Below are 9,872 nucleotides of genomic sequence, written 5' to 3' on the forward strand. Positions count from 1 at the left end.
TGGCCCTACCAGCGCCCCCACATTTCAACGGTGACTCCAGACTCTGCAGAGGGTTCATAAATCAGTGCTATATGCAATTTGCTCTGCAGACCTTCATCTTTCAGGACAATTTGACTAAAGTCACCTTTATCCTATCCCATCTCGAGGGGAAGGCGCTGGCTTTTGTTTTCCCCTTGTGGGAATGCTCAGACTCCCTTCTAAGGGAGTTGTCTCAATTAGTGGCTGTGTTTTGACGGACCTTTTATGATCCAGGGCGGTATGCCGTGGCAAGCACTAGCTTACTACATCTTCGTCAAGGTCAAAGAAATCTCTTTCATGGATCAAAGGACCTGGAACATCTAAGCCAGGCTCAACATCTCAACGCCTCTCAAACTCAATGGGCTCTATTCTTCTCCAGGTTCAATTTTGAGCTTGTTTACTGTCCAAACGATAAAAACCTCTGGGCTGCTGCCCCATGACGCTCTTTAGAGCCTGAAGATACTCCGGAAAAACCTAGTCACATAATAGACCCAGCCTGTATCTGTTTGCCTGCTACTCACCCAGTTCTTGCTGGGAAGAACATTTTGCCCCGATGACTTCGAGAAACAGTTCTTCACTGGGCACATGATTCCAAGTTCACTGGTCATCCAGGACGAGCACGAACTTTGGCACTGCTCCAGCAGTTCTTCTAATGGCCCACTATGGACTCTGATGCTAAAGCTTATGTCGAATCCTGTAACACTTGTGCACAGCAAAAAACCCCAGTCGATCGACCCTGCGGTCTTCTGCAACCACTTCCAGCACCCGAGGAACCGTGGACCCACTTGCCTATGGATTTCATAGTGGATTTGCCTCCATTAAAGGGTCATACCATAATATGGGTAACCATAGACTGATTTTCAAACGTGGCTCATTTTGTCCCTCTACCAGGCCTACCATCCGCTCCACATGCCTATTTTTTCATCATATCTTTAGATTTCATGGCCTACCCAAGGACATTATCTCAGATAGAGGTCCACAGTTTGTTGCTAGATATTGGCGCGCTCTTTGCTGAAAATTTGGTATTAATATCAGTTTAAAAACTGCCTATCATCCCCAAGATAATGGACAAACCAAGCGAATGAATCGCTCTTTCAAGGCCTTTTTGTGCGCATACATCAATGACCGCCAAGACAATTGGTCCGAACTTTTATCTTCGGCAGAGGTTTTTCACAACTCCCACATCTCCGCTGCTACAGGCACGTCACCGTTCTCTATTGTCTATGGAAAACAACCACGACCACTGCTGCCCATACCATTGTCAGAACCATCCCCTGCAGCACAGGCTACTGCAGATGCCCTCAAGACTTTATGGGAGCAGACGAATCTGCGCTTACGTCAAGCCACTTCCCAGGCCAAGAGAACTGCTGACTGTCACCGACGCTCGGATCCTGAATTCCTCCCTGGGCAGAAAGTCTGGTTAAGTAATTGGTATATCCAACTCAGAATATCATCCCAAAGGTTCGCGCCAAGGTATATTGGACATTTTATGGTCACCCGACATATTGGACCTGTAACATACCAGCTTCGGCTTCCCCCTATGCTGGGAATACATATCACATTTCATCCCTCTTAAAACCTGTGGTTCTATCCTGGCCTGCCTGAAAGGCTCCTGAACCACCTCCACTTGTGGCTGAGACTGACAGAATGTGCAAGGTACATGAAGTCCTCGAATTCCGCTGTAGGGGCCACCGGTGGGAATACCTCCTTTCTTGGGAGCATTACGGACCCGAAGAAAATTCTTGGGAACCAGCCCAGAACATCCTGGACAAAACCCTCCTCCTGAACTACCATCGTGCCCATCTGGGGTTACCATCCACAGCAGACCCATGGCATGGCCCTCTCACCTTTCCAGAAGGACTCCAGCCGCTGGTTCCTCCTCACTGGTGGCTTTGGGCCGCCAGCTACATCCTCGGGCCTCCCCCGGTATCTCCGGTCCTGCTACAGTCTCCAGCGTTTCTGGTCCTGATGCCACTACTCGTCAGGCCTCTCTGCGTGGCCCGTGGAGAGACACCACCACTTGCACTGTGCCCCTCCCTAGGCATGCGCATCGCTGATCCTTATGTAAGGACCGTGGCAGCAACCTAGCCGCGGCCCCGGATGATGAAGTCAAACTATTCATAATATTTAAGCTGAGGTTCTGTTCCATAGCATTGCCTTGCAACAGGACTCCTCGCTGGTCGAGTACTCGTTGCTACTATGAGATTTGTTTCTTACCTGCGCTATTGCTCCTTGTTGTTCCTGGTTCCTGTTTTCTTGTTCCTGTTCTGCTTATGCTTCAGATTGACTACATGGACTTTGACTTTGCTTCACCTGACTATGCTCCAGCCTATCTCTGCTTTGCCTGACTACGTTTCAGGCTATCTCCAGACCCAGAACTCTGTTTCACCTGACTACGATACAGCCTATCTCCAGCCCAGACCCTTGCTTCGTCTAACTACGCTTTTGACTATCTCCGTGATTAGACCTCAGCTTTGCTTGACTATGCTTTTGACTATCTCTGTGATCAGACCACAGCCTTGCTTGCCATTGCCTCTGGATTGCTGCCGCCCTGACACAAGCCTACCATTGGACGCTTCTTCTGTCTACTTCCTGGATGAAGATTCATCATGATTCGGCCTCTGTCTGTCTTTGTTCCATTGGTGCCCAAGTTTCCAGGGCATTATCCAGTCCAAAGTAGAACTGTACCATCCCTGAACTGCTGTCTCTGGGCTGAACCCACTTCTCCTGCAACTATACACAGAGGCCCACCTAAGTTTTGCTAGCCCCGGCACCCAAAGGCTCAACCTGCAGGGAACGAGGGCTGGTATTGGTGAAGCTCCAGGGGCCTCTGCCTTTCAGCCCACTCCACCTGCCGACGGTGGGGATCAGTAGGTCCTTACCTATGGGTTGCATCAACCCCACCTCGGCCCAAGGGTCCACCTCTGACGCAACAATAATGCCCCTCATTTTCATTGATCCCGCTCCTTTGAATAAATTTTAAAAAATTGCATTTGCGCCATGCATTTTGCTATAACCACGGTAGAAAAAGGGGTGTGGGGAAGCAAAGGAGCAGCCGGCCACATCACAACACAAGGTAACACACGTGGCATTGCATTATCGTATGTGTCGATATCAGCTGCACTAGACATTGTCACCCCTGTAGCACCCTGGGAAAAGGTGTAATTATTTCCTGCAAAATTGCCCGTGCTAGTGTATAATAGTTTATTGCATTCAGCACTGGCAGCCCCTAATCTCCTTAAACCCCATCCAAACTCCTCCCTGTTTAATAATACATTTTTAATTTCCATACATGATTTGTAATAGACTGTTATTGTGTGCATTATAGTTTTATCGCATGCGATAACTCCGAAAAGCGTGCAATAATGGCCTATAGCAAAATGATGAACGACTGTATATTTACTGCTAGAAGTAGCAGATAATTTATAAATGTTCCTTTTATGGATGAAGAAAGAGTGACCGAAGGAAGATTGGTTCTTATGATGAACATATGAACTGATGTTTTGTCTGGTATTTGAAGTGGACTGTACTGAATCTATTGCTACTGGACAAGACTGAAACTGGTTTTTATGAGCATAAAGAGTTTAATTTTATAACTCTGCTGGTTGGGATAAAGTATATGTATAAGTTTTAAAAGCAGACTTTGAGCCACACGTTTAAAACAAACTTATGCTGCTACTACACTCTAAATTGCCCTTGCTGTTCACAGGGCATAACCTGTGTGATATAATTTACATGCATACATTTGAAAATAAAAAAAAGTACGAGTGAAAGTCCAAACTCTGCCTTCCAGAATGTCTGCCCTTATTTATTTTATTTACCAATATTTGATCTCAATTGAGATATCACACCAGTTTACATTCAGGTACTGTAGGTATTTTTCTATCCCCAGAGAACTTACAATCTAAGTTTTTGTACCTGAGGCAATGGAGGGTAAAGTGTCTTGCCCAAGGTCACAAGGAGTGACAGCAGGACTCAAACCCTGGTCTCCTAGTTTACAGTCCACTGCTCTAACCACTAGGCTATTTCCTTAGTATGCACAATAGTATATGAAAAATCATGTTACATGTATACTTTTTAGGGATGTGAATCGTGCCCTCGATCGTCTTAACGATCGATTTCGGCTGGGAGGGGGAGGGAATCGTATTGTTGCCGTTTGGGGGGGTAAAATATCGTGAAAAATCGTTAAAAATCGAAAAATCGAAAAATCGAAAAACCGGCACATTAAAACCCCCTAAAACCCACCCCCGACCCTTTAAATTAAATCCCCCACCCTCCCGAACCCCCCCCCCCCAAATAACTTAAATAACCTGCGGGTCCAGCAGCGGTCCGGAACGGGCTCCTGCTCCTCAATCTTGTCGTCTTCAGCCGGCGCCATTTTCCAAAATGGCGCCGAAAAATGGCGGCAGCCATAGACGAAAAAGATTGGACGGCAGGAGGTCCTTCCGGACCCCCGCTGGACTTTTGGCAAGTCTCGTGGGGGTCAGGAGGCCCCCCACAAGCTGGCCAAAAGTTCCTGGAGGTCCAGCGGGGGTCAGGGAGCGATTTCCCGCCGCGAATCGTTTTCGTACGGAAAATGGCGCCGGCAGGAGATCGACTGCAGGAGGTCGTTCAGCGAGGCGCCGGAACCCTCGCTGAACGACCTCCTGCAGTCGATCTCCTGCCGGCGCCATTTTCCGTACGAAAACGATTCGCGGCGGGAAATCGCTCCCTGACCCCCGCTGGACCTCCAGGAACTTTTGGCCAGCTTGTGGGGGGCCTCCTGACCCCCACGAGACTTGCCAAAAGTCCAGCGGGGGTCCGGAAGGACCTCCTGCCGTCCAATCTTTTTCGTCTATGGCCGCCGCCATTTTTCGGCGCCATTTTGGAAAATGGCGCCGGCTGAAGACGACAAGATTCAGGAGCAGGAGCCCGTTCCGGACCGCTGCCGTTCCGGACCGCCGCTGGACCCGCAGGTTATTTAAGTTATTTGGGGGGGGGGGGGTTCGGGAGGGTGGGGGATTTAATTTAAAGGGTCGGGGGTGGGTTTTAGGGGGTTTTAGTGTGCCGGCTCACGATTCTAACGATTTATAACGATAAATCGTTAGAATCTGTATTGTATTGTGTTCCATAACGGTTTAAGACGATATTAAAATTATCGGACGATAATTTTAATCGTCCTAAAACGATTCACATCCCTAATACTTTTACTAGTTTTGAGAAATGTAATGAAAATCATTGACATGCATAAAGCCCTATATTAGGCATATAAATTAGGGATGTGAATCGTGTCCTCGATCGTCTTAACGATCGATTTCGGCTGGGAGGGGGAGGGAATCGTATTGTTGCCGTTTGGGGGGGTAAAATATCGTGAAAAATCGTTAAAAATCGTTAAAAATCAAAAAATCGAAAAATCGAAAAACCGGCACACTAAAACCCCCTAAAACCCACCCCCGACCCTTTAAATTAAATCCCCCACCCTCCCGAACCCCCCCCAAATAACTTAAATAACCTGCGGGTCCAGCGGCGGTCCGGAACGGCAGCGGTCCGGAACGGGCTCCTGCTCCTGCATCTTGTCGTCTTCAGCCGGCGCCATTTTCCAAAATGGCGCCGAAAATGGCGGCGGCCATAGACGAAAAAGATTGGACGGCAGGAGGTCCTTCCGGACCCCCGCTGGACTTTTGGCAAGTCTCGTGGGGGTCAGGAGGCCCCCCACAAGCTGGCCAAAAGTTCCTGGAGGTCCAGCGGGGTCAGGGAGCGATTTCCCGCCGCGAATCGTTTTCGTACGGAAAATGGCGCCGGCAGGAGATCGACTGCAGGAGGTCGTTTAGCGAGGGTTCCGGCGCCTCGCTGAACGACCTCCTGCAGTCGATCTCCTGCCGGCGCCATTTTCCGTACGAAAACGATTCGCGGCGGGAAATCGCTCCCTGACCCCCGCTGGACCTCCAGGAACTTTTGGCCAGCTTGTGGGGGGCCTCCTGACCCCCACGAGACTTGCCAAAAGTCCAGCGGGGGTCCGGAAGGACCTCCTGCCGTCCAATCTTTTTCGTCTATGGCCGCCGCCATTTTTCAGCGCCATTTTGGAAAATGGCGCCGGCTGAAGACGACAAGATGCAGGAGCAGGAGCCCGTTCCGGACCGCTGCCGTTCCGGACCGCCGCTGGACCCGCAGGTTATTTAAGTTATTTGGGGGGGGGTTCGGGAGGGTGGGGGATTTAATTTAAAGGGTCGGGGGTGGGTTTTAGGGGGTTTTAATGTGCCGGCTCACGATTCTAACGATTTATAACGATAAATCGTTAGAATCTGTATTGTATTGTGTTCCATAACGGTTTAAGACGATATTAAAATTATCGGACGATAATTTTAATCGTCCTAAAACGATTCACATCCCTAATATAAATGGCTTTATAAAATTGTCTGAGGCTCAGTGGATGTAGCATTATGTGCACAAGCTCATTTCATGCACACTTTTATGTGCACTGGGGATAGGCATTCCGAGGGGGCAGAGATGAGACTTAGCATACATTTTATTCTCTAAAGTATGCACATAACTAAGTTATGCCCTGGGAAGAACAGGTGTAATTCTGTGCAGGTTATTTTGTGAAGGGCAATGACCCAAATGTTTTCAAAGCTAACTTAAGTTTGCTTTGAACATGTGGGGTCAAGTCTGCATTAAAACTTACTCATAGTCATAAATTTATGCTCATATAGGATCATTTTATAACAGTCCTCATAGGGATAAGGTCTATGGGTACATGCTACGATAAAATAAAGAGGAATATAGTTACCTACCCTGGCATGGCCATTCCTCCCTCATATTCAGGCATAGAGGAAATGGAAAATAGTCCTGCAGTCAGTCATAATTTTCAATAGCTTGCATTGACTGTAGCTGAGACTTTAAAAAATGGCTTCCTATCTATGATGACCTTATGAGCAAGGTCTGGCAAAGTGTTATCGTGTATATTCCCCAACCTCCTAAACTCAATATTTGTCTCCATTAAATCATACACAAAGATAAGGACATTCTTGTAGTCAACAAGGCAGCACATATTTTAAAATGAACAGATAGCTTAGATGGCTATACTTGTTTGCATGCAAGTGGTGTGAACATAGTGAAGGGGTGTTGTAAATCACCCAAGAGCTACTTGACAGTGCCACTCTCACAGCCTGGTTCAGAATTGTTAATTAAAGCAGGATAAGGACTGTTTGTTTGCATTTCAGTTCTGCTGAGCTCCAGTGCCCCTGCAAATAATACGACAATGTGATTAGGCCTAGTCATTAATTATCTTCCCTATGAATAAACAGCAAAATCATCAGTTCTGTAAGAGACTGCTGATAGGGTGATACATATCCAGTGGCAAATACTCTTGTGCAACACAGCATGACATCTTTATCAGTCATACAACACTCAAATCCAGGTGACTGGGAGTTCAAATCCTCATAGGGGGATGAAATGTTCTTCAAGAAAATTGTACATCTGAAGATACAAAGCTCAATAATACTTATGTAAACTGCACAGGGAATGAGTGAGAGGTAAGGTCTTGATATAAGCACTAAGCATAGGCTAAGTACCATGTTTAATTGTTTACATAGCAAGTACTAGTGTTTATGTGCCTTGGTTCAAAGATTTTGAACCTTGCAAAATTAGATTTGCAGATAAATTGGACAAAAACATGTAATTCAGCATTATACGTCATTATAATTTATATCTGGAGGGCAATTTCCAAAGCATTAACAAGGATAAAAAGCAATTTACACATTTAAATTGACAGTCTGAAAACTGCCATCCCAAAATATTCATACTGTTAAGGGAAGTGTTCCCGGGTACATATTTTGGGTGGGATCAGAAAATTATATGCATTGGGAGTATTTTTCAAAAGGAATTATATGCTTAAAACTGGGTTTTAGTTTTACATGTGTAAATGCACTTTACCTATATAAGCGTGCTTTTGAAAATTGCTACATTATATGCCATTGAATTGTTCATAGGTTTAAATGTGTAAGTACACTTTAAGCAAGTAAATGGGCTTTTAAAAATTGCTTGGATAGTATGTTATATTTAGATGCATAACTTCTTTGCTAATTACTTCCTTAAAGTGTACTTAAACCTATGGACAATTGAATGGTATATAGTGTAGCAGTTTTCAAAAGCCCACTTACATAAGTAAAGTCCTTTTACACACGTATAACCCAGTTTTAAGCATGTATAAATGCTTTTGAAAATAAGGTCCAAAATATGTTACATTTACATGCTTAACTCTTTTGAAAATTACCTTCATAGAACTGAAAATACAATCTCTGTGCTGTTTTCTGTAGAAATCCTACCTAAACAAAAAGCGAGTACCAAAGCCTGAGGGTACTTTGTAATTCATAGCATGTTTTACAAGGAAAGCACAAGAGTACTTTTTCTTTGAAATTTGGTGTGATGTCCACAGTTTTAAAACTGTCAGTGGACTTTGTCATAAAATGAACAGTCGGAAAAGCCCCTTAAAAATGGCACAGTTCATACAACCTTTACAGCAGATTGGCATAGAAGTCTGACAAAGTGATAAAATCCAGAGTAATTTCCAATCCACCACAGATTTTGTGCAAACTGCTCTATTTTGCAATGAAATTTAGGGGTGTGCACTGGAAAAATGTTATTCATTTGTTTACCTTGCAGATTTTTGTTTCATTTTTTGTTTCATTTCAAGTTGTTACTTATGCACAGGGACCCTAACTTTCAAATCTGTCTGCAATACAGCATTTGGACACGTAGGTGGATGCACAGTTTATAAAATATCATGTGTTTCTGCTCTGAAAGTATATGCATACATTCCAATACACATGAATGCTTCCAATGCAAGAAAAACACATATTTTCTTTACCCATGTGTGCGTATATTTTTTGCAATAAAAATAATTGTGATGTGGTACAAATAAACACCCACAATTAAATGCAGAGGTGTGTGTACCATTTTGAAAATACTTATTTACGCATGTCTTTAGAATCACCAGTTCACTGATACCTCTGCCAGTTCACCTAGACTCTTCAGAACTTCACCCTGAATCCTCATGAGTTCTCCCAGATCTCACAACCAAAATCTGCCCACAAAGACAAGACAGATATCACTTGCTCCAGTCAAATAGCAGGTGTAAAAATGTACAAATAAGTATGTCACTTACAATTATAACAACTACTGAACATACTTCTGAATCCCCCAGAATGTCCCTAGACTGTCCCCTTTTCCCTTATAAAATGTATATATGAGAATATGCATGTGCTATTGATGTTTATAAACTAGTATAAATGTGCTACATACACATGGAGCCCTTTTCAAAATTCACTTCATAGGAGATCATTTTCAAAGACTTGCCTGGTGGTGGTGAGCATAAAATCAGCATATATGCATGTAAGTAGTCTCTGTGCATAGAAAGCAAATTTTTAGAAGGTCAGACGTGCACGGGCTACCATGTGGAAAAGTGTGCATGAACAAAGAAGGGGTTTTAAGGCCGTGTTTTGGAAGGACACATACTTTTTATGGGCCTAATTTTCAAAAGCATTTACATGCATTAAAATGTGTTTTACCTGTGAAAATGCAGTTTACCTATGTAAGTGAGCTTTTGAAAACCGGTACAATATTTGCCATTGAATTATCAATAGGTTTTACAAATGATAAGTGCACTCAATGCAGGTTAATTGCTTTTGAAAATTGCTACAATAGTATATTACATTTACATGCATAACTCCTTTGGAAATTCACCTGTTTATTTTTTTATCAATGGAGTATGACCAAACATCATCACGCGTGCGTTGCAAGCTTTTACAGCAGCTAGTCAAGTCAAACTTATTAAATTTGACTTCTTTTTATCTGCAGTTCTTGGGTGGGGAAACTGG

General features: G+C 44.4%; 1 protein-coding gene across 2 annotated transcripts in view; it reads right to left on the reverse strand.

Annotated features, from left to right (window-relative positions):
- Positions 1-6,898, reverse strand: part of LOC115088723 (recQ-mediated genome instability protein 1-like) — a 44,687-nt gene extending 37,789 nt beyond the window's left edge. For both annotated transcript variants that reach the window (XM_029596966.1, XM_029596967.1), the window contains exon 1: positions 6,789-6,898. The gene's annotated coding sequence lies outside the window, so the exon portion shown is untranslated. The remainder of the gene's footprint in view (positions 1-6,788) is intronic.
- Positions 6,899-9,872: the final 2,974 nt, after the last annotated feature.

This window comes from Rhinatrema bivittatum, chromosome 3 (assembly GCF_901001135.1).
Source record: "Rhinatrema bivittatum chromosome 3, aRhiBiv1.1, whole genome shotgun sequence".
NCBI lineage: Eukaryota > Metazoa > Chordata > Amphibia > Gymnophiona > Rhinatrematidae > Rhinatrema > Rhinatrema bivittatum.